The sequence below is a fragment of the Syngnathus acus genome, chromosome 15, assembly GCF_901709675.1.
Source record: "Syngnathus acus chromosome 15, fSynAcu1.2, whole genome shotgun sequence".
In the NCBI taxonomy this organism is placed as follows: Eukaryota; Metazoa; Chordata; class Actinopteri; order Syngnathiformes; family Syngnathidae; genus Syngnathus; species Syngnathus acus.
The window spans coordinates 6,223,668-6,250,045 of NC_051100.1; positions in this window are offsets into that span (position 1 = coordinate 6,223,668).

The window sequence follows — 26,378 nt, forward strand, 5'->3', positions numbered from 1 at the left end:
CATGGACTGACTCATATGCACGTGTGACTTTCAAACACAACTTTGCCCCTTTCACTTACTATTCTTAAAATATGGAAGACTGTTTATTTCCTGTTTTACTGCTTGCATTGTGCCTCCGTGTGCATTTTTGAATCAAACAATGCATATCTCGCCACTTATTTTTTTAGGAAATGAAGGAAACGGACAACATTAGTCTTTGTCCAAATCATGTGACCTGCAAAATATCAAATCCTAAACTTTCCGTCACTTTGCATCAAATGTGAAACAGCTGCAGTAGAAGACAAGATGGTGTTTTTAAAAAAGCATAAAGAGAATGACTCAACAATGGCCATCTGGCTCAACTGTTTTACTGTAGTTCAGCAGAGGGAAGACACCAGTCCGAGTCATTATTATGTGAATGTGCGTGTGTGTGCGTGTGGGCGGAGGTGTCGCATGAGCATGCCTGTGTATGTGTTGTCATGTCAATGGAGCTCATCACTTAAAGCTCCCGAGACAATAGCAGTGAGATAATGAAGACAGAGGCCAATAACAGCTGACGGAGAACAATGCAGCGGTAATAGCGCTGGCACAGAAAGAGGACTTTACTGCTCTTCATGGACACGCTTCCTTCCTGTCCTGCTTTATCAACACACAGGAAAGAAAACAAGCCCCGCCTCCTCCCCCGCTGCTTCGGAGTGACTTAAGTGTCTTTTCACTCCTCACCATCCCCGTCCTCCACCTTCTCATTATGTCTCTCCATTAACAATCGATGAACATTTCTCATATGTATGATGCATTCCTCTCGGAACACCGACAAACGATTGTGTTGTCATCGTTATCGTTTTTACCGTACACAGGAAGAAGCCGTCCCATCCTTTCTTTTGCTTATCAGCGTGTTTTCATTCTCCACAGGAAAGTTGGACTCTTTTTCAATGAGGGGATGCTGCATGCTGGTCATATCCAACTTCACTTCATGTTCTTCCTTTTTATGCCTTATCTGTGCTTACCGTCGTGGTCCATGACCCGGGTGCACAGGGGAAGGCCTACATTGGGTTAGCATAATACTGTGACTCTTCTTACATACAGGTGGAGTGCTCTTTTATTTCTAGGATGCCATTGTGTGTGCTTCCTGAGTCTTATTTTATATATTTGTATTGATTTTATTTAATTATAATGTAATGGCAAGGGAGTACCGAAAGGTTTTCAAGAGTTTCCTATCTGTAAACTGCAGAGACATTTAAGGATGTGGAAGTCATAAATACAAGTACCCCCATCCTGATTTTTGATTTACTTTTTGGTATTCAACATCTCTAATTATTTCACATCATCAAATTTGATTATCTCGTAAAGATAAGAGAAGTCAATATAAAAAGCAGTTAACTGACAATGGTTTTATCTTGATGGTAAATAGAGCACTGAGGGACAGACAGAAAGAGAGACTTAATCCTCGCATGGAGAGTGAGACAGGCTGTGCATAAATACTGAGAAGTTCAAACAACATCAGTATGCATGAGCCGACATCTCCACAACAGAGTAACGGCAAGAACAACAGACCACTGTGGTGCCATTGTCTTCTCGACCCACAAAGGCCATGCGACTACATTTAGAAAATCAAATCTGCAAAATTAGTAGACTAAAGTGTGGAGGGTGGGAGACACCAAAGATCCATGATTTGCGTCCGACGGACAGAAGATACATTTCATCCCTCTCACTGTTAAACCATTGTTTACGTGGCTGATTCCCAGCTCAGTTCCAGTTGGTCCTCCATGGGCCAAATTAGTTCTAATGCCAACAGCTTAGTTGGGCCTGAACAAACAGCTGGCTCTGTGTGGGGCCGTAGGGGTCCAAAATGGCTGAGCAGTAAGTGAAGCTCAAACTCCACAACATTCCCACAGTCTTGGTCTGAAGCAATCTGGCCTAAAGAAGGACTTTTGAAGGCTAAACATGGAGTTGTTATTCTTGTTGAACGCTACAGGAAAACTGGATGTCTGGGTGTGTTGATAGTCATTTGGAAAACATGGCAGATGTCTTTTGAGATTCCATGAAACAAATACAGGAATAAAAATGCTAAACATCTGGATCTATCTCTTCCCATCATACAATTTCATACAAGTGAGAGCAAAGGAAAGCTTTCTCAATGAATTTCCAAGATCATAATAGTCTCCATTTGTAGTCTTCACGGCTTTAAAGAACATAAAATACTAAGCTCCCAGACAAGGAGGTGGCATTTGAACTAAGCGACAGATGGGCAAAAGAGAAGCCAAAAGACAAAAACATGCCAAGAGGAAGGACAGGAAAGTAACACAACGTGCAAAGAGTCAGGCAACATGTGCTGCTGCCAGTCTCCTGTTTAATCCCCTTGGATTTTTCTCTGCTTCTCGTTCCCACGTTTGCAGTGTTAATTGATAAACACAGCGAGGGAACAGGACTCCATGACTAATCATTCTGGCTGCTGTTGAGTGCATGTGCGTGTCAGTAACGTGCGTGCATTTCTATCAATCAGTCAAAGTGCCAGTAGATACCGTATGTGTAGATCTGGACAAAAAAATAAATAATTTGTAATATTTTTGACATCAGTATTTCTGAATGATCTTGAACTGCCCAAACAAACATCAGTGTGCATTAAAAAAAATCCATTATGAGCAGATATGATGTACACCTGACATTTATTGCCAACATAGCAATTATTTAATTTGGTTGGTACCAGCATCAGCACAGTCTTTGACTCCTCCCTTGGCACCAGCCAATCAAAAGCTAGCATTAGGTACACACCCCTCTCGCTCACCCTCCTGACATTCACATAAACATCCAGGGACTATTAAATGGTGCCTTAGTCATACTCCCAACCGCAGGGTTTACGCCCACACACACTCTGACTCATTCACGACCTCACTGCTGACTCACAATCGGGAAATAGGCGAGTTGGGTCAGATGTGACCGCAACTTCATTGCATTACTGAGCAGTGAAAAAAGAAATAATGAAAGGAAAACTAGTATGTAACAAAAGTTGTTTTTCTACTCTTTTGCATTATTTGCTATTTTAAATGAATCACAATAAATAAATAAAAAAGTAAAATATGTTCAGTCTCCTAAACAACATAGACGAAGAAATTAAGAAATTAGGTGTGCGTTATATTAATTTAGTGCAATTTGTTGACAGATAAGTGTTTTCAAATGGTTATATGCATGCATGAACAGTTTACGTGAATACAAAATGATTCTAGAAAATATACTGTGCATCAGAAGGTAAGGTCAGATGTGTTCGAAAAGCAGCTGTTGTTTTGCAGTCAAAATTGAAGGGACAGAAGAAGAAACCATTTTTATAGCTCTTGGGGTGAAATCCATAAGTCCAGGCATCCATCAAGCAGCTGAAATTCTCAACCGCTACAACCATCCACGGTGAGTCACTTTGAGCTGCAGCTTAAGCAGATGTTGTGTACCGGTGCTTACCGAACTTCTAAGTCTCTGAAGAAACAAGAACAAAATGACCTCAACAGCTTCTTTGGTTGATGGTTTGATTTGAAATAGCTGACTGCCACATGTACGGATGAAAAACTAACTAACTAATAATAAAATAACCAAGAGAAAATCTGCAAATCACAAAATGCAGTGGAGGTTATGCTTTTTTTTTGTCTATCCATCTTCTAAACTGCATTTTTTGTGTGTCTTCACTTTCACATATAACAATCTCCTACGGTATAGGAGATCTAATTTGTGCAAATCTAACACTATTTGTTCCATCCTGCCTGTGTTCTATTATTCACTTTCTTCCAGCAGTTGGCGGACAAAGAAGTCAGTGAGACAGACAGACAGTCACCCAGTTAGAAGACTGGCCCGCATTACGACTAATTGATGCAATCATAATAAAAGGCCAGTAAATCCCCACCATTAGCTTGTTAGCAACGGGAAAATGAGGCTGGCTTTTATCACTCCTTGACCCTGCTGCTGCCCATACCTGCAGCTGTGACTTCACACACACTACTTTCCTTTCCTTGTTGTTCCTGATACCTGTTCCTACCACTTCATGAATCTGAATGCCACTTCAGAATTCAACATGCAAAGAGATCACTATTTGTTATGTTGTCTTTCTCTGGACATGGTGTCATTCCATTAATTGAGGGAAATTCCCTTATTTTCTGGTCACAGTGGCTGGCTCTGAATAGGCCGAGTGGAGGTTGTGTGTTAGCTGGCCAATAAAAGGCTGTTTTGTTGGGCTCCTGTTGTTTGACAGTGGAGTTATCCTCCCAGGACTCATCTTCAGCCAGCCACACCCACTCTGCCTTTCATATGGTAAGGATTCCCTAATGTCTTTAACACTCACCCAATTTCTTGGGCACTCCCAAGCAACCGGCAGGAGCGATTCGCCGCCTGCCCCCCACTCCGCCATGGCAACCGCCCACCGCTACCCGGGCAACTGCTTCTACTCCAATGAACCTGCCCCGGCAACTCCTTTTGACTCCCAATCAGTTCAGGTTCATCTCTGACTCCCTCGCTGGAGGTGGGAACAGAAAGAGAAGAATAGGGAAGGGCCGAGATGTGCGCATAGGGGTGTGCATGTTATGGTGCCATTAACACCCTCTATAACTTACACTCAAAAGTTGTCGAGACGTTTGGCTAGCCCCATCAGGGAGTCGATCGTATGATTAATTAGCACATTATTTTTGCTTGATACCGTTTTCCACTTGGGACTGACAGTAGGTGACACTTGAAAGAAAGTAACGCTTCAGATCAGGTCTCAGCAGTAAATAACAACCAACCTTCTTCAAATTAAAAGCATATTTACAGACTAGTACTCAGTGCCTCATGTTAGTTTATAGCACAGCCAGATTGGGCACTGGTCAAATAAATGTCGGATTTCCACAGGATCTGCACTTCTGGATTTGCATTTGAATCCATTTGTGAATAGCTGGAATTATGCCTCTGTGAGTGGTGTCCAACTGAGTTTCTTTTCCCAGACTGTCTCTTTGCCCATTCTTTTTCTCATTATTCTCAACTCTCCCCTCTTCAGCTTTTGTTGACCAAAGCAAGGCCACATTAGATAAAGATCACGCTCACTATAAAAGGTCCTTGCAGTCATCATTCAAGCCAGATGTTATGGATGTTAATAACAAAATGTCTTACATTTACATTTAATGAGGATGAATGGCTAAAATTGCAACAACAAAAAAAAGTCCTGTTGCTTAGCTGAAGGAAGATTCCCTGCTCAGCTCTATTTGACTGATTGACATGGCATGAATATTCATAAGCACAGCCCCACCAAGTTTTCTCACAGCTAGAAGTAAACTGCCAGGCGAGAGAGAGAGAGAGAGAGAGAGAGAGAATCGCAGTTGGCTGCTCTTCATGTGGAAATTTGGGCGCTTCTATTCAACTCTCAGCAGGGATTTTAATAAATGACTGTGGATGGAAGGCTAACGGGTCATGGGTGGTGTTGGGTGAATGGGTGGGCTTGAGGGGGTCTTGACTGAAAGGGAACAAGATTAGAGGATTTTGCCCGGCTCAGTCTTTTGTCTCATCCAGCCTATACCGATGAATTAAGGAAGCCAAAAGCGAATGATGATCATGAAAATGGAGAGTATATTTAAGAAGACAAAAACAGATGCAAAAAGCAGAATGACTTTTTCCACGTGTGGTTTAAAATTGCTGAAAAACACCAGAGTCGTTTAGGGGCAAGTTGACTGGCTACAAATGAGTGAAGAAGGTGAGCGAAGGCACACATTCCTGTATGCACTTTCATTCTGCAGGATTACAGCGACTTCTCGGTTACATAAAAGGGATGAAGTGAAATCCGAGTTTGTCTTCCTCCCCCAGACTCATCCTGTATTGCTTTTCATCTCTTTCATGCATCATTATTTTTTTTCAATCCTTTCATGCTTGCAGCTATCCAAACTGCAGCCTTAGTAAACTTCAACCTGAATGAAAACGGTAAATATTGTATAAATGTGAAGTGTTTTCTTTATAGATATAAAACATGACATTTACAGTACAGGTAAAAATACACAATCAAAACGACAGAGTAGAAGCGACTGTATTATTTGTGTTTTTAGTTTTTCCATCGAGATGCATTTGAATAAAACAGCAACCACTGGATCTGCATTTTGTTTCGGTCCATGACATTGACATTGTTTTAGGTTATACTTGCGTTGTCAAAAATGTTTCCAATACAATACAATAGTAGCCATTTTGATTCCTGGCTCATTTTCCGCTAACAAACAATTTTGCGACAACATTGGTGACCTCTTTTCAACTCTGCTCTACCCCAAAAACAACGGGGAGTCTTTTTCCATAGAAACATGGAAGGGAAACTTTGGTTTTAGTAGGATGATGATAGGGTAGATGGTTGATAGGGGTCTGGCATCCTAATCACTCCCCCCCACCAAATAAATGCCGTCCATAACCACCTCACCCAACTCTATAATGATCCTTTGCGGCAGGGTGACCTGATTTTGGCTCCCAGAGTTCCAAGACCAGCGTTGGGCCGCAGAAAGGCACTTTCCCATGGACGACGGTGCTCTAGGGCTTCCATTACTATTTAATATCCTATTTTACCTCCCCTCCCGTCCCAACACACACATGCACACACCAAGGGGATGGAAACGGGGGCTACCTGCACCACAAATAACTTATGATACACAATATCCCGTCTCCTTTATTTGTTCCTAACCAGTGCATAGCTGCACAAAAGGCCCAGTCATTATAGAAAGGCCGCGAAATATGGGTTACATTGATTTGGATAAATAAACATCAATAAAGGAGATCCGAAACCATATTGGCTACAAATACTCATTCGGTGTCATTGTGTTTCGATGAACCGTGGAGTGGATCAATTATGTATGACTGTGATTATATGATTAAATATCCAAGTGTGGCTACATTTTACAGAAGTGCCGTATTATATTCATACCCAGATTTACATGAGTATTGAGAAGTTGAAACTAACCTCAATCATGGGATGAAGGACACATGAAACATTGTTGACATTGAACACTTTTTCTTCTAATAATGCCCTTTAAGACTGGCTGTCAGAATATTAAACGAACCCACTCGCTGTTGATAATACAGATTGATTTTCTATTTGCGTGGCTTGGACGCATACCATACCGCCCTGAATGACAAGGGTTCATTTTTTGTTTTCTCTCGTTACCCGATCTCAAGTATATTTGGAGCAAAATTTGAACAATTACTTTTGAAACAGATCTCAATGGAAGTTTTATTCCCCACTTCACAAGTGTTTTTTCGCATCAGTCTGTGATACCGAATAAGCTTCTGCGATCGTTAAGAAGAATGAGACACGAACTGAGATGTGGAAACCTTTTGCTTTCACAGACAGTCAAAGGAAGCCAAAGACACTGCAAAGGAAGTCTGCAAAGTCTGATATACTGTACTACACAGTGTAGCCAAACAGCTCACGTAATGGGATCGATAAAAATCTGAGAAAGCAATAGACAAGTTAGCGAATAATGATGTTAAGCTAACAATTACGCAGTGAACTTATAATTACCCCTGATCCTAATTTTACTTTAAATATGCTTTCTTAAAACCTTTCCTAAAAAAACGTTGTAAAATTGACTGCTTTCATTTTATGGTCATTAAACATCTGTTGCAAAACTTTGCCATGAATTTTCATGTACAATATTTGGTTATATTAATCTCTATGGAAACATTGCCATCATCATCACAGCCTTTGAGTCATGGAAATACTTTGACCCAAGTAGTGGTTTAGCCTTTAAAAGCGATGTCTGGTGCTTGTTGTTTTTTTTGTGTGTGTGTGAATTATTTGTATAATAGAAGGCAACGCATCCCGAAACCCAAACTTCCTTCATCACCCGTAAGAGCAAATGTCTCAATCAGTCTAAGTCGCCGCTTAAGTGAGGTTTTGTTTTTCGCTCATGTGTGACCTGAGCAGGTCATATTCCAGAGGGTTGATGGGCTAGTGAGCACACTGCTGGCATTTCAATTTAACCACTACTACCTGAATGTTCCAACACACAGGTACTAGTTGTTTGAACCAAAACAACAACTTGCTACATAACCACAACATTAACTTTCTACATCATTTACTACCTCCTACACACTTGACTCAAACAGTTTTTTTTATTTAAATTCACCAAAATTGTACCAGCAGAAGAAACGGGACCCTTCATTGCTGGACATTTAGAGAGCTGCCTCCCCTTTGCTAAAGCTGCAAGGATGGGGGTCAAGCTTAGTCATATAGGAGGTCACAGCTGCTAAAACATGCGGCAAACAAAATTACTTCTGTTTGTTTTTGAAGGAAGCCTATATAACCCACAGGCAAATAAACTTCTTTCAGTCCGCTCGACTCTCTTCCCCCCCCCCGGACTTCTAATCACTCCATGAGACATGGTCAGCACATTTCTACCCCATGCTGAGGAAAACTAAGGCCTGGCCTCCGTCAGTACTGCTTGACCTCCCTCCTGCCTTAAATAAGCCCAGTGCCCTTCCCTGCTTTAATCAGCACATCCATGTCACAAGTCAGCTATTAGTAACTGACAAGTAGGTTGGTTTTTTTATATACTAGTTGTGCATTGGTGAGGTAAAGTTATCTGGCTGAAGTAGCTGAAATTGTTTTTTCTTTCCACTGCTGCTTCACTGATTAGCTCCCAACCAGTATTGTTACCAGCTGCATGGCTGACTGTTGACACGCTGTGACCTCTTTGCAGAGAGGCTCCAGTCTCATTTAGTCTCATTAGTAGCAAGTCTCTGTCTCCCAGACAGGGACAGCACAGGTCCTTTGGGGAGCTTGGTGTGTGCTGTGCCTACAGTAGCTTCTCTTAGCTAGTCCTTTCAGGCCAGTAATGTTTTGTCTTCAGTGGTTTAAATGCATTTGTAATCTGCACAGGGTGAATGAAGGAACATTTTTTACAAACACTGCTACTCTTACTACCAGTACCTTTGGACAGAATAAATCAAAATGAGCAACTAACTACTCATGCATGGTACATTAACCCAGTACTTGTGTGGATTGAAATGATTCTGTTCCGAGTTGTACAACTATAACAACTATTCAGACTACACTTTGACATCATCTTATAAAGTCTGTCACGCAATAATAAATAAATCACATTACAGTAATTCCGTTTTGTAAACATTAAACTCTTGAAACACCTGTCTGCGTCTGTAGGGACATTTGGAGCCGGAACACGTTGTGCCTTGTCCGTCATCACAGCACAGATGTCCAGTGGTTATATCACATGGACCGCACCCTGATCTTCATAACATTTCTGATCTCCTAAAATTCACGCTCCAACTTCAGCCTACTCCAAAAAATCACCACCAGAACCACATCATCCACATGTTCCTTCAGCAAAGACAATGAGCTCTGAAGGGAAATTCCACAGCTTTCCCATTGTCAAATATTGCCTGGTGATTCATCTTCCATCACACTTCACCTCATCTTCTTTTGGCTGCAACACCATTTAGTCCATTATACAGTTGGAATGTGACCTAATGCTGACTAGGGAAAAGTTTGGGAAGTCTTCAATCTTCATTAAAGCAGGCAGAAAACTGGATACATTTCTTCCCTCTCTGGAATAGTTTGCACATATGCACAAAAGATCAAATTGTAACCATGTTTAGCTCAAGTATGACTTGTTTTGTGATTGACAAGATGTACTTTGGCAAAATTAGCTGTCATTTATCTACATATGATCTCTTGCACATGCCTTTTGTATTCTTCATTCATTTATTTATTGAAAATGAATGTTAATAAATGGCCTGTGTACCAGCACGCTCAAATCCAGTCTGGACAGAAGAAAAAGCCAAGACATGAATGATGGCAAATATAATGTACAAGGATCTTTCCCCCAATGGCTTACATCAGAATCTTTCCATGTCAAATAATGGATGAGTAATGGTGTGTGTGTTAGATTGACAGAGAAGCCATTTGTACATTCTTGTAAATGTAAAAATAGATTCCGATATACAGTGAAAGATTGCTAACGGTCAAATTAGCATGCGGTCTTTTTAAATGGCAGCATCAATGTCCTGAAGGGTCTGTAATGTCCTGCAACACACAGAGCAGCTAGTTCATCTCGCTTACCGCATCCTCGCTCTCTCACAGTGACCTCGGAGATACTCTGCATTTCTTGACATGGCCCAAAACTACAAGCAGTCTGTCTTTTTTTCCTCATCCTCACATTCTAACACAATACGGTCATGTCCGGCAAATGAATTGACGGCTCTGTTTGCACTCATGAATGGGTGGGAACGCCAGAGTGTGAATAGATATGAAGAGAAAAGGAGTTTATGTTCAGACATTTTGCAATGAATGTATTGGGCTTCTTCAGATTGAAGACAGAGCAGGTCAAGAGGAGTTTGGGAAAAAGATGAAGACAATAACTACTCTGCATCCCCCAGGGCTTCTGGGAGAAAGTCATAGGTCACCGTGCTTGGGTGAGATTCCTATCCATTCATATCCAAACCTCTGTTGGCCCTTAAACATTTAACGCTGGTAGGAGTCTTTACTGCTCCAGACATTCTCTCTTACAACCACTTGCATTCCCACACTTAATTCTTGTCCTTCTCTGTTTACACCAGTGTCTACAGTTTGCACATCCACAGCCTGAACACAAGATTTAGCAGAGTGGACAATCTGAGAAGGCGGAAGTACAGGCCGAAACATGTCAGGTAATGCAACCTAAAATATCTTGTTTGAGATAAAAGAACCAGTGAAGTGAGAGTGGACAATCACTTCACTGATTTAAAGTCTGCTAAAAGAAGAATTGTAAAAATATGATGTCATGGGCAGAGACCAAGTGCAGCACGGACTATCAAATTGAGGGAAAGGGGAAAGCTGGGAGCAACACGAGTAGCATACAGGATGGCAACAGACGGGTAGCATAACAAATTGTGCCATGGCAAGAGAACAGGTAGGACAACAGGTAGGGAATAGAAGGAAGTGAAACAGAGGGCTGGGTGTGCGGGGTTTATATAGGTCGGCTAACAACCTGGGAGCAGGTGTGGAAATGAACCGGAGGTGCGGTCAATTGCCGTAAATGCTGCTGATGGAATGGGCGGGGCAGCAGAGATGAGCTGTCCAGAGAAATGCATGAGGCTGTAATATAAATTTCCTTCTAAAGTATATACACTACAAATATCAAAGCATAATAAACTTTAGGATTTAGACAATTTAAAGTTAAACAATAGCTGATGGTTGTCTATTCATTTGATAATCGATTAGTTGTCGATTAATCGTTTGATTATGACTCAACTGTATTTGTACACAGGGGTGCATCCAAAAAAAAAAAATTATAATATGATATAATAATTATATGCTTGTTGCCTTGATGGGCACACAGCACAAGAAGCACAAACATAGATCCATCAAGTCATCAATGCCGAAACCTTTCATATACCAAAAGTAGTATCTAAATAAAGGCAATTTTTCTAGCAAAATTTTGCGCATTACTCAAATCTATATCAAATCTACATGTGCAATGAAGATGTGACCTAACCCTAACATGAGTTGATGACCGCAAAAAAACATCTTGCTTTAGTAACCTCTTCCATCCCAAAGTCTTCACAAGACAGGAAACGTCTAAGATGGAAGTAACATGGAATTTTATGGTGCATACGGCTGCTGCAGACAGTGGATGGCTTCCATCTGTTGTGTGCCTACACAAAAATGTGACCATGCATCACCAGGCAAAGGCATCTAAAGGGTACCATATGGCAATTGTCAGATCTGTGACCTATCAGCATGAGCTGCCTGGGTTTTTTTCTAAACCGTTTATCGTAATGTCCTTACAGGGGTATTAGTGGAGTTGCGCTACTGATGTACATTTCCCGATTTTAACAAAGTGTTTTGTAAAACACAAAATCCTAAAATTGTGCATGTGTCAACTTTATTTTTTTAAAAGACGCAGATCTCATATTTCAAAGCAGCAAGACTCCAGCATGTCCCAAAACCTTTGTTGGGGTGGCTGTACGATGAATTGAACTCTTATTGCGAATGAGTCACTGCAATTTATTTATATATTATATCATATTTCGAACAGTGATATATATTGTTTGTTGTTTGTTTTTTATTGTTTTTATTCTTTAAAACATGTTAGAGATAAAGATTCATTCTGAATGAATGAAAGATTCATTCATTCATATCATATATCATATTATCACAGTCATAAGGAGGTCGGGTGAAATTTGAGGGGCTGAAAAAATGCTAGCGTATATTCTCGGCAGTATGCCGCAGGTGACCGCACAGGGGCATCTGTGCAATTTGGATAATGACATTTTAATTAGTTTATCCGCATCAAAACACATGTTAAATTTGGATTACACCTGTAGACAACTTTAGCTCTGGAACTCTGGAGCTCACTGACCTGGACATGGACCTCAGGGTATTGGTGAACTGTGGATGTAATGCTTGGCTGTAACCGAACCAGACTGACAGCTGCTGTCTGTCGGCTCACTCTCCATCATCAGCTCCGGTCGTGTACCAACATGGTCCTCGCACCAAGCGCCAACCACCTGGCTCTTGACAGGGCACACACAGAGTACTTATATATAGCTCGAATCACAGTAGGCTGTGCCATTTGGCCGTGCACGTGAATGGAAAGTGGATAAAAATATCCTGCATCAGTCAAATAATAAAATGTTTAAAGGAATTGAAATTCCACACAGTTTTTCCTCTATAACTTATGGTATTATTAATTAACCCAGACAGCTGTCATAACCAATAAAACCTTCCTTGTTGTTCAAAAAGAATCTTTGCATTGATTGTTTTTGTGCTTGTTTATGGTCACCACGTGTGCACTAGAAGCTGCTGCATGTTTTCACAGGTCATATTCAGAACATCAACACTAATCATCTGTCACATCATCTATATTTAAGCATGCCATGGGTGTTTTGACTGTTTAAATGTCCATTAAAAAAAAATTGACTTCTACTTGTCAGGGTGTGAATAAGTTGTGCACCGGTTTAAGTTCATCACCGCAATAAGAATATCAGACCAGCTTCAATTTGATGTCAAGGCAGAAGCCACAAGTTCAAAATGAAAGCCAGGTAAGGCGTTGCCATTCATGTACAGTATTATTTGTTCGTCTTTTATTTGAGGTTGACCCTCGCAGCATGTGGCATGGTAGCCTCAGAACAACCGTGGGAACCTCAAAGGGTTTGGTGGTCAAACAACACTGCATGGCAAGGACAAAAGGCAAATGACAAGGGGGTCAAATGAGACAAAATGCCTCGCCATCATTTGCCCATGCTTGCCTCCCATTCAGCCAGTCACTCCGTTTATTTTCCTTTCGGACAATAATAATAGTAATTTACCTGTAAAATATTTAAACGTTGGAAAATTCAAATGAATCCAATGTCAATACTTTGGTTTGCTTAGGAATGCTGTGATTGCATTTATGAACTAGATTTGGATTTTGTTGTGAAGCTATTATTGGCGCTTGTATCTCAGACCACAAAATATTTCTCAACATCTGCGAAGGTAGGAAAGAAACGTTTTCATGTTGTTTTAAGCATTACTTTATCCACTAGCGACAAATTGTTTCATCCAAAATCAACTAAATGTGGATCATATCAGACCGTGTCGGCAGTGATTGCTGAACAACTTCCCTTACCTCTCAAGCAAGTGCTGTTGGGATGCATGATTCTCACCACCAGAGTTTTGAGGTTAGAACTTTTAGGTTAGAATTGTGGGAGTATCCATTTCCCAGCACAAACCACGCAGTCTAGTTTAATCCCCATGTTGCCTCTGCTCCCAGAAACAACTCCAAGCCTGTCTTCTAGGTAGGGCCATAGGGTAACTCTCAGGGGTCAGGGGTCATGGGTCAGGGCAGTTCTTTCAGTTGGACAATAGCCAAAGCGCCACCTGGAGTAAATCAGTGACTGTCTCAGGCGATTGGCCGTGACAGCCGCCATTACCAGGGCCAAATAAATGTAGCGGAGAAAAAGGATTGTGGGTAAACCCTACTTGACAATCATGCACATGTGCATGCAAACATTCAGCTATAATGGCAGTGAAAACAAATCATTGAAAAGGACCTTGAAAATCTGATCATTTAAATCGATCCAGCCTGTTTTAGATGCATCCCGAATGCAGCACACCAGGATCGCTATCGGGCTTTTCTAGATCTTACTGATGAGTTGATCATTTGAATCAGGTGTCTTGTAGTAGGGCGCCACCTAAAACAGGCTGGATTAGCGCCCTCGGAATTGGTGACCCCTGATTTAGAGGCAAAGCATAAATAATATAAACACGTGTGGCTTAGAATTTTGCCACACATGATAATTAAGTCGATTTTTCCATCATAACAGTTTAGAATTGGACAAGATGGTGTATGCTGTTTTTCCTACTGCACATTATTGTCTTGATTTGCAGTTGGAGTGGAATTATTTTGTATTGACCCCAAAATATTTCCCTCGCTATTTGGAAGTGTTTTGTGATTTATGCTTTCAAGCAGGTCATTAAATGAAAAGAAAATGAAAACAAGTAGGTTTTTGGTCTCTTTATGTTTTGGTATTTAAACTGAACTGCTGCCTCTGTTATGGGAATGCTGTTGTTGTTGATGGATCGAATCGTTGGCATAATTTCACATAGTGGTTTGTCTGGCTCAATCTGAAATTCATTGTTTAGGGTTTACATCGACATCTGCAATGTGTGGTTGAGGTTCTCCTAGATGAGGCTACACAGCGTTCATTGGATACAGGCCTGAAAGGCCAAGGGCAACGTTGATCAAAAAAGATGGTTGACACAGAAACGATAGAACTGAGAGGAAAGGGTAATTTAATATTATCTTTTGATTTTCTACTATTACTTCAAAGCAAAAGTTCCTGGAAAAATCCCAGGGTGGTCATTATTGTTGGGTTTATGCTTGACTTCGTTGGGAAACCAACAGAAATGTTTTCACGAAGGATCAAATTCAGAGATTATAATATATCATTTGGCTTTTATGTAATGGTTATTGGCTTGATAAATACGGCATGGAAGAGGAGCGTACGTAGGGATATTGACTCTGCTTTCGATCAGTTATAATTTACACGAAACTGCAATAATGTATCACCAACAGTTTTAGCTTCATTGTGTGTGTCTTGGCTGCTGAGCTTCCAGTTCTTCCAGGGTACTTTTTATTGGTCCAATCAGATCCATTTAATCTGCCTTCAATGTGTGAATGCTGGCTACACACACACAATAAAGAAATAGCTGTAGTTTTTTTTAAACCTATCTGAACGGATCAGATTTCAGATTCAAAACTCTCCCCCAATGCGTATAATATATCATGTTTGTTGTCATGGCTGATGGTCAGAGGTTTCTCTCCCCTGAGCAACTCTGTTATTTGGGTGACCGACATGTCCTGTTTAGCTCTGAGTGGCTGCGGTACGAACAGTTTTAATAACTCAGCCGCATGTAATATTTCAATGCTGTTTGGACCATGGTGTCACACTATGGAAAAAGAGCTTCACGCAAGGAGGGAGAACTACTGGGTGAACTCTGTCAGGGAGTGTTTGTGTGTGTGTGTGTGTGTGTGTGTGTGTATCTTTGTGTTTTGACAGGTTGACCTTTGAATGTACTTTTAACATGTTTGTGGGTCATGTCATGTCTCATCTACAGTTATTTGACAGAAAATACAGGCCCAAGTCATAGAGAAAAAATTCAAAATAAAATACAAGAGAAAGCAAGTTCTTTTTCGTGTGTGTAAAAGAACACGTGGTATACACACACATATGTATATCTCAGCCAGTTGGCAGTCCTCAGCCAGTAGAGACAAAGGGCGAGAGGGATACTGGGCCAGGGAATCCAGCAAGCTTTGGCCCTCCCAGAGCAGCCCACATAAGAAAGGGACCATGATGAGGTCTTGCCCGCCAGGGAGGACTGGAGACGATTGCCTACGGGATAAACGGCAGGACGTGGCTGGGCAACATCAAGGATGATCCAAGGAGTGCTTTCAATCCATGCCAGTAAGCACAAAAGGATCCGAATGGACATGCAAATGAAAATAAGTGTTTAAGAAGCAAGCCAGACAAACCATATTTCTTTCACATGGTCTAGTTTTTCTTTTACTAATTGTCTTGATTTCATTGTATACCAGTTGTACAATGACAACAAAGACATTCTTCTTCTAATTTACGATAATTGAACATTTAACAATCTGCACTACAGTATTAATGTCCAATTCCCAACGTCTTAGACCACAAGTGGTGCTCAAGCACCTCCCCTTTAGCCTTAGATGAAAAAGACCAGGACTAAACTTCATACAAACAACCAATATTTGCATTGCAGAATATTTGGCAATGGTGCCGAAAGTGCACGGACTCTGCCTTACTATTGTGGCAATAGCAGTGATATTTTACTATCACCATCTGGAAATCATTTATCACTGTGTAAATGTCAGCCGTGCACCACTATATAGTATTCAATAAACACAGAGCCTAACAATGACTCTGAAAGCTTAGTGGAATGGCTGCATGAGGTATCGGAGGAGGTCATGAATTTTGAGCTGCTGGCTCTTTGGATGGGAACATGAGCAATTTATAGAGGCTTGCATAACACACTCTCCAAAACACTGTTAAGACAGAAGGTGAAGCAGAGGCAATTAACACCGCTGTGTGATATATGGCCGAGCTGAATGAAGGCTTCTAAGCTTTTCCGTCAAGACCCACGTACACACACATTTTCCACCTGTTCCAGGCTGTACTGTGAAGGGGGCCTGTATCCCGAGTCCAGCACATTTACCACAACATATATCAATGCTCGACACATCCATCCCCCTGTATCCACATACAAATAAATATTTACGTGCAGGTACGCACTCGCAACATGACCTTGGATCTGAAAAAATATATTTTTGTACTTTTACTTGGTGCATTATTACTTGAATTGAGCAGATAAGCAGAGGCAGAGAGGTTATGGGTGAGTTTCGATTCACCCACCCACTCACTCAGTGTCTGGTATGTGCACTCTTTGCCACTTTCCATGTGCTGTAGATTAGACTCTTTGTTCTCTGCAGTGATGCCAAAACACTTGCTCATTAATCACGATTTATTTTTTACTACTCCCCTCTTCCACCAACCCTCCTCTGGCGTGACAACCAGGGTGTGAACTTCTAGTCCCGCGAAACCACACTTGGCTATCCTGCCAGCAGTAAGGAGGCAAAGTGGGTCAGTGAGAAACCACACTGCAACCTCCTGAGATCAGCAGGAATGTGATCAGTGAGAAACCACACTGCAACCTCCTGAGATCAGCAGGAATGTGAGACCACCTAGTGCTCGTATTCCTCCTTGGATGGTATAATCATAGATTGCGCTTGAATTTTAATAGCGTAATGACACAGCAGCATTAGTTGTTGCTTGACAGCAAATATTATTTTATTGTATGTGTTCTAAGAGCACAAACAGTATTGTCAAATCATCAGCTTGTGTTTTGCATATACTGTAGTAAGTTCAAATGTTTTTAGAAAACTGATGGCTCTTTCATTGTGTCTGGAACTGTACTTAAGACACAATAAAACATCAGAATTGTGCAAAAGTTAAAAAAATAATAAGTTTTAACAGGAAGCCCAAATTTGCTCTCTTGAATTTACAAATGTTTACAAATTTGGTTTTCCGAAACAACTTCCGTCAGATTCTGTGATTTTGCATTTTCACATGCTCCCTTCCTTGTTGTTAGAACAAAAGTCAAAACATTAGTTTTCATCCAACAATTTTTCCATCCAGAAAAAACTAAGACAAGCCTAAAAACCCGGACAACTTGAGACAGAAGACAATATGGGAGGTTGTTGGTTCATCCCGATCAGCCTGCCAAGAAAGTTGCGGCAAGTAAAATATCTGTTTTTTCTAGATCTTCTGTCACTCGCTAGAAACCAAATTTTATGGGGGCATTTTATTCTCACAGCATGTTCAATGTTTCGGATGAAATATGAGTGTAGGAAATTTTAGATAGAAAAGAACATCGATGCCAGTGGAGGGACCGCAATGAAGAAACGCTGGCGGGTCTGACTGTTTGGGGCATGGTGCTGAAGCTGAACATTAAAAACAAATCATTGCTTTATTGCTTTATGTCACAATCAAAAAAACCTCAGCTTTGGAATTTTAAACTACAGCAACAAGCAACAGGAGCTTGAGTTACACTGTGTTGGAGGCCTCTGGACCCAAGCCTTGCTGGTTGTCTTTGTTTCCACCTTTCAGCTGTGCCCACACACACATAGTCCCACACAAACATGCACCCTAAGCCCATTTCCCAAAATATCTCTAGGCGCTTGCCTTTGGTTTCACTTCTCCTCTCACAACACCCCTGCCTGCCTTTTTGTCATCACCTCATTCCCTGCCCCCACTCCGATATAGCCAATCATGAATTAGCATTTTCCTTAGATTTACCTTTGTCTTTGCAAGCCCTACCCCCTTAGCTGCCACCCCCGCCATCTCTATCCATTGGTATGTGGCCCTTCATTAATCGGCAGCGCCCCCTGAATTGCCCCCCCCCCCCCTCACAAAACAGGCTAGTGAGGCTTTTGCTGGGAAAGGGGGGGCCTTCAATTCTCATTCACACACACACACACACACACACACACACACACACACACACACACACACACACACACACACACACACACACACACACACTGGAAGCTTATTCTGTCCTATGGCCTCATTAGCATGGTAGCCTCACTTGGGTTCTGCAGTGCATTATCAAGCCAGGCAGGGGATCTGGCGCCTCTCTTTTTGTCAGAACTGGCTTTTAGAGATGCAAAATATGATACCCATTCATTCCCCCTCACTAGCCGCAGTCGTACTTCAATCCAGAACTCCTCCCACCCCAAAGTCCTACAATGAGCTCCATCCCAGAACAGCTTACATGCTGTCCTCCAAAGCCGACTCCAGCTCTGTATGAAGAAGCTCACTTGATCCACGGGCCTATGCCAAGTCTGAACACGCCTTGTGCCAGTCTAGACTACCCTGCCCACTGTCTCTGCTTGTTCATCAGATGCTGATGAAACTTGATGCTACAGGGCCTAGACACTGGACCCAAGTCATAAGGCTCTCAGCTGAGTCAGTGTGCCACCCAGACTGTGGCGGATTGAGCCCATCACCAAAGCCAGCGCAGCTTTTCGTGACTTTGCTTTCTGAAGGCTCCGAGAATTAAAATTTTGCTTGCTTGAAAACCTATTCCTTCAGTGTCAATGCTACATTTTTTGTATTTGGTTGCCTGATGGATTTGAATGACTTTTGTTGCTTTGGTCACTCACACAGTATATAACTACTCATTGACCAAAATGAAAAATCTTGTGTTTTTTATTTAACAAGATGAATAAATTCAAAGTCCTCCAGTTAATAACATTATGGTTAAGGTGCCACAGCTGACATTTAGCTTTTCCTGGTATTGCACATGCCTAAAATTGAGTTGCTGATCATATACTCCAACAGACACCATTTACTTTTAAAATATTTATGCATTCACCACAAAATAGCATTACGAGTCGTTTTCCCTATCGTGGTGTTTCCTTTTAATCAATAGAATCTCATACATGAATTTCCTAAGAGGGCTTTCCAAATCCCATCAAACTGGTCATTCATGCCAGGCAGTTTTTCCTCTTTGAGTGTCAGTGGGCTGTCTCCATTGTCCATTTCCCCAAACCCCTAAAAAAACGAGCACTCTCCCACAGTTCAGCCACATCTGACATGGCTGACCTTTGTGTTCACCTCCTGCACCCCAGCCTGTGACCTCTTGGCCAAACTGTGGGGTCGAGGTACCATTTCTCCATGACCGCTGCATCATGGGAAACGCAGTGAACAGAGAAAGAGACAGGGGTGGGGTCACATCCCTAATCAGTGATGTAAAACAGAGCCATTGTCAGTGTGGCTAAGGAGAAAAAAAATGATTAATGCAACAGAGTGTTTGTTTGAGAGATGAAAAGGGAGAAAGGAGGAGGAGAAAGAGCAGAGAGAGAAAAAGAGAGAGAGCGCGAGTGAAGGAGAGCGAGCGAGCGAGGGGCAATAGAAGAATGAGGGCATGAGAAGTTTTGTGACGCGTTTCAGAGTCTGTTCAATGTCTACGAGAGGAAATCTGGTGTGTGTGTGTATGTGTGTGCGTGTGTGTGTGTGTGTGGGGGGGGCACTAAATGAGGGACAGGAACTGATGAAGTGTAGCTGGAGTGTGTGTTGAAGGAGGGGGTGCTGGAAATACGTTACGTAACCTCCTCTCCAGGGGAAAAAAAGTGAGGCGAGGGTCAAAGAGGGAGGAGAGAAGAAAAGAGAAATGGCACTCATACAGGGAAAAAAAGTCCCACTTATGATCTTTATGAATGTGTATGAGCATGCGGTGTCTTGTTTCTATTTCTTTGGCTATTTCAAGACATGGTCAACTTCCTCCTCCTCTTGTGTAACTTCAGTACAAACTCTTTTTTTAAATAGCTACATAATTATACATAGTAAACAATATATAATATAAATATATAATAAAATAAAAATGCAGATTTTTCTGATTGAAATCATTCCCATGCAAGATCTTAGGTCAACTGTTTACATGTGAAAACATTTGGTACATTTATTAAATGCAAGTTGCAAGTATTTGAACACAAGTGGACAAGCTCTGATTGGAAGCCACATGTGAAAGACGATGTCACTTCACATTTACGTCAAGACAGAGCATGCCCAGGCCGGACGCAGTTGGCGACTCCACTTGAGCCGTTATCGTGACATCTGTTCAGACTGGCAAAAGGAATATACCACTCCTGTCAATACTACCGACAAAATCCCACTCGGATTAGGGCTTTCTATTCCGACTAAAGTGTATATATGCAGCATTTTTAATCCATTTGATTATTTGGTGTCATTCTAATCAAAATACAAGGCTCCAAGTTAACCCGATACTGCTGACGGTCTCACTTTTAGATCCAAAAAAATAAAAGCGCAAACGCATGAACAACATAATAAACAATATTCTTCTTCCTATATCGGGGAAAATTTCATTTGCAGTATCGTAAATGATCTCTGCCTCTGTGGAATATAAAAAAAACACAGGAGTATGTATTCACACATCATACCTTGCATTCATAGAAGCTGAAGAATGTAAAGCAAAGGAACAACTGTGAGCATGTAACATGAAAAAAAACCCTCATCAGATGATTTCAGCATATGGCAAAATGTATGCAAAAAAATTGTGGTTGGCCATCTGGCTCAAAAGGTTTGACACAACACAGGAGAAAGTGGGCCGGTAGGAAACACGTTGATAACAATGACTAATATATTTTAATCAACACTGATGTAAATATGTTTCCCATTAAATAGTCATTAGTTAGCTAACAGCAGATGTTTTAATTCCCACCTCGTCACGTCTATGTTATATGACTCAACTCAGATCTCATAAATTGTCAGCATATGCAGTTACTCAGGATTTTCGCTAAGGCCTGCGTGATGGAACCAACTTTTTGGCCGTGGATTATACACATCCCGCCAAACCCAGCCAGTGGGATCCAGCCGTCTTTGCTCTGAATGAGCCCTTGTGTGCCGCATTTTGACACTCTTTTATGATGTGGATGTGTAGAAACTGCTCTGGAGAAATGAATCAAACTCCAGGGGCCCGAGGGGAGGGGAGGAGGGGGCTTTGATTGCAGTATTGAATAAATGCTCTTGGGCGGTGTCACATTATCCAGGGATGTGTAATGTCCTGGTTCGTCCCTCAGGAATGTTTGAAAAGTAACGAAGAAACACCATTATACAATTATGGTTTCATTATATCATCTTGCAGTTTGGTTTTTCTCTTTGTGATGCGTTTTAATTCAAACGCTCATATTTATGGTCATTTTTAAGATGTTTCAAGCAGGCATTGCGAATTCATAACATGAGCAGAATGGGTTCTAAAAACATTGTAGGCTTGTTGAGGGTTCTGATGGTGGATGACGAATGAAAATTCGCTGGCATCAGGTCCAAACCGCAACAGTTAAATTTTGGTGGATTTCATATCATTTCAAAGATTAATATAAATAAATAATATAAATAATAATAATAATAATAAATAATATGAATAACTCAATAGATAAATGTTGATCATATGTGGCATTAAACAAGCTGTTTTCTGTGTACTGTATTGTGATGAGCTCTGCTGTTCATTTCTATGATGGGGAATGGTTTTCATGTTTTCACAACAAAATGTCACATGTCTTATGTGGACGACTATAGAATGGATGGCCACATGAAAACCATTAGTTCAAACAAATCTTTGCAAACACCTTTGAGGATCGACGTATCCCTTCCTTCCTTTTCCCTCTCATGCCTCAAGGTGTAATTTTAAAAAACAGGGCTTTGCTAAGCGCTCAGCTTGGATTCATTAAAGGAGTGCAGGGGAGGGGAGCGGGAGTAGGCTCCGCTCCCATCACTCTCTGTATGCTGGATCACGACAAGGGAGGAGAGTCTGGCTGTGTGAGTGTGAAGGCTGGACTTTTTCTTACTGAGCTGAGCTGGGCTGAGCTTCACGGCCAATAATTAATGGTTTCTGATGGAGGTAGAGTGGGACAATAGGAGCTTTTCAGCAGAACTGAGGGGCCCTCATCCTGGACCCACACTGGCCTGTCCTGCAGGCACATTGTTGCCCTGCACTAACTTTTGCCAGCTGGACCATGTGGAAAACTCCAAAGTGGAAGAAATGTCCAGGGACACTACCTCCACTGGTGTTTGTGTAATTGTGCACGCACAAAACCACTTTATTATATTTTGAGATCTTTGGGTTGCTAATAGTGACTCCAAAGACTATAATTTTTTTTTTTGTCACTTGCTGACCTCTCAGATCAACTTATGGATTTCACGGTTCACTAACAACATCGATGTCATTTATGTGTATTTTTCACTTGTTAGATGATTTAGCGATTATATGAACTATTTCGCACAAAAGTAGAGTGTGATTCAGAGCATGTTTTTTTAAATGCCCGTAAAAACACTAGAGGTCACTATTGAGTAAAATATACAAGTGCTGCTACCCGTCATCAGAGCATGACTCAGGATCCCACAGCCTTGTTTTCTGTGTAATGATGGCTCATTGAATTTTTTTTGTTTGGCCCACCTGATTTCATTTTTTCTTTATCAGTTATGTTTCAAAAATAATTGAAAACAATTCATCATCATCATATAACTCCTGTGAATCTATCCATAGATGTGGATGAGGGAGCGGTATCCAAACAAATTCATGTTCAAACCTATCCGTACATTTCATTTAAATTTAAAATGAGCATTTTAATACGGGTCTGCAAATTCCAATGATAATTGTACTCGATGTTACTGTGCATCTGTTCTTCACTTCTTTTTCAGCATAGCTGAGGGAGGGATGAGGGATTTATGGTGCAGTCAAAGCCATTTGCTTTAGTATATTCACTGGCCAGCCATCCGTCCATCCATTTGGTGTTCCAGGACAGCAACACCACAGAATGGATGCATCAGATAGGAATTACCTATGGAGGAAGGAGAAACAGGGTGGGACCTGGAGCCCCTTAATCTGCCCTCTGGAAACGTTAATCCCATTATTGTGCAAGGGAGCAAGAGCCCCAGGATGCTTTAGCACACTGGCCACAGCCCAGTGACAAAACTCACTGTTGGTCTCTCGAGTGGGAGTTGACCTCTTGAGATTTGTTTCCCCTGAGGTATAACAGTAGCAGCAGTATCACATTGTAAAGACTGAAATGTTTACCAATGGAGCTCTTAGTAGTTTTTGTTATTAACATCACCAATTTGATTCGATTTACCTCGGGGAGGCGCAGTGTAGTGGTTTTTATGTCTGCCTAAGAGTCTAAAGGTCCTTGGTTCATGAATGTTTGTTTTTATTATTATTTATGTACGCCCTGCGACTGGCTGGCGACTATCGCAGGGGGAATCGTGTAACTCGTCCAAAGTTTGCTGGGATGGGCTCCAGCGCACTTGTAAACCGCTTGTGTGGGACGTAGTATCGAAAATGGATGGATGAATGTTTGGCTCATATTTCTTTGTTATTTTTTCACTCCGACTAAGTTGGCTTTATTTGTTTTATTCACAGTTACAGGCAGTTTTATTTATTTTTACATATCTATATTTTTTTATTTTAAATGATGCCTTTCTGAAAATATGAATCCATACCGAACATTAATATAATATTAAAGCAATTGTTAGATGTGTATTGCTTTAAGTTTGTCTTACGATATGTTTGAACATGAACCATTTCTGATGCTTTGGGAAGTTGTTAGTATATCAGACAACTGTCTTTAGTGTTTCCCTCTTGTTGTATAATACGACCTGTGGGCCTGAAGGTGAATGTGTTGGCGTGCATGTGCTTGTCTGTGCACAATATCTGCAGCTACATGTCTGCCTTCCAGTTATGAGTGGATGTCTAGGCCCATCTGCCAAAGGGGAGGGAATGCTCTGTGTTGAGGCATGCCTCAACCTGAGTGTGTAAATGCATGTGTGTGTACAATTCCATATATATATGAGAGACATTAACATTGATTCTAGAACATTGCTTACTTCAGTCTATGAATTGGTTGAAGCCTGTGAGTTCTTTTCATGTACTTTTTGCCCAGAGACAGAATGAATCTCGAGAAAGCTGGTGGCTTTGCAGTGTCTAGTGAAGTTAGTGTTTTGTTGTTCACGTAATTATCTTTCCATGTGTCCTTTCAGTGGCCCGTGTGCACTCCCAGAGAGCATAATGTAACCCTGACGCTCTCCCTGTGCATTTGTCTGCGTGCCTCTAATTGTCTGCGCTGTCTATCCACATTAGCAGCCTGTTTGTTTCATGTTGTCCTGGGCCCCCGCATAGCAGAAGCTCGAGCAGAATTGGGGGATACGATACGGCTGGGGCAAACAAGGGCTGCTGGTTGTTAGAGGTGAACTCCTATACATCCATGTATATGTCCATGTGTGTGTGTCTGTGTGTATGTGTAAGAGGGGTCTTGCCATGGTGCCTGGCCCTAATGGGATCAGAGGGGAGTGGCAGCATAAGGGGGTTAAGGTCAAGCTGAGGTGCTGCCAACTCTGGTTAACTACGAGCGTACCCGACTCCAGCGGGGACAATTGCTCTCTCACGCACGCCATGGCTCCCACTCTTCTGTTATCCCACTTTCTCCGTCTGTCCCACACCCCCACGCGTCCATCGCCGACTCATTCTCCTGCCATGTTTTTTGTCTTTGTCTAGGACATTTCTTTCACTAATCCATGATACAGCAACAACAAAATCAGCAGGAGCAAAAAGAAAGTAGTGACAAAATGTATTTTTTCCTTTTTGTAAATCCATTTCTTTTCAATACTGTCAATTTTATTTGGTAATCTGAACTGTAGGATGGGTTGAAATGTTTCACAATATTTAACAGGAACTGACCCAAATTGTAAAAAGATACTTTGCACCTTGTCACACTCTCTTCAAGTTCAAATGCAATTCTCTGGATTTTGCAACAGTAGCAGAGGTAAAAGCTCTTTTTTGCTGTTAGGAAGTCTGTCCGACATAGCCGTAAAGCAATAAAGACTTTTCAGAAGTTTACGCAAGCTTTACAGTCTTTCACTTACTCATTGCAGAGATAAGGAGGATTTATGACACGCATCACTTGTTGTTTCTAATTTTTACTCACGACTATGACTCCATGTGCATGAGCACTTGCTGCCAATTGCACCCGAGTGTATTACTACTACACCATCAGGCAGCATGTGTTCACAAATGCCTCTGCAGGAAACATGATAGGCTAGCTCAACACGGCATATTTACAGCTGCAGCCTTCGCGCTTGCGTCAACACGGTAGCAAAGTAGCAAAAAGAGGAAGAGAGAGAGAGAGAGAGAGATTTAGAGGTTGTGTGTTGAAGAGGATGCCGCAGCAAAGAGATAAACAGCTCTTATCTGGAGCTGGGAGTGCACTGCATTGCAAGCTGAGAAACCACAGTGTACGTAAGAAAGCAGACGGCACGCACCAGCTTGTGCTGATGTCAGCCAGATGAGCGATGATAGTATCACATATGCTCAAATGAGGAACGAGAATATTGCACTTGTCGCATCTAATTGCTTGCATGTTTAGAAGGAACTAACACACCATGCAAAACGCCATAGATGGGCTAACTGAATAGCAGTGGCGTCGTGTTGTTACGAAATTTGAAGCTGCTGTTATTTAAACACAACAGTAGAGACATTTGCAGACATATACTAATATAATGTATATAATATACTAACAATACTCACAGGCTTCTGAGCTCACCGGTATAACAAACATATTCAGAGTTATTTTCTGTTAAGCTCAAGCTATGCAGGCCATTCAGTGAAAAATATCAGAACAACATTGTTCTCAGAGCAGACACCCTGTTGATAGTCGTTATGCACAGAGGACGTCAATGGCTGCATTGTGCCAGCGTGTGAATTTTGCTTATGTCACAACTTTGCTCAAACCCTCTCATGTCCCATCTGTACAGTCCATGAATGAGACACTCGGCTTGTTCAGAGT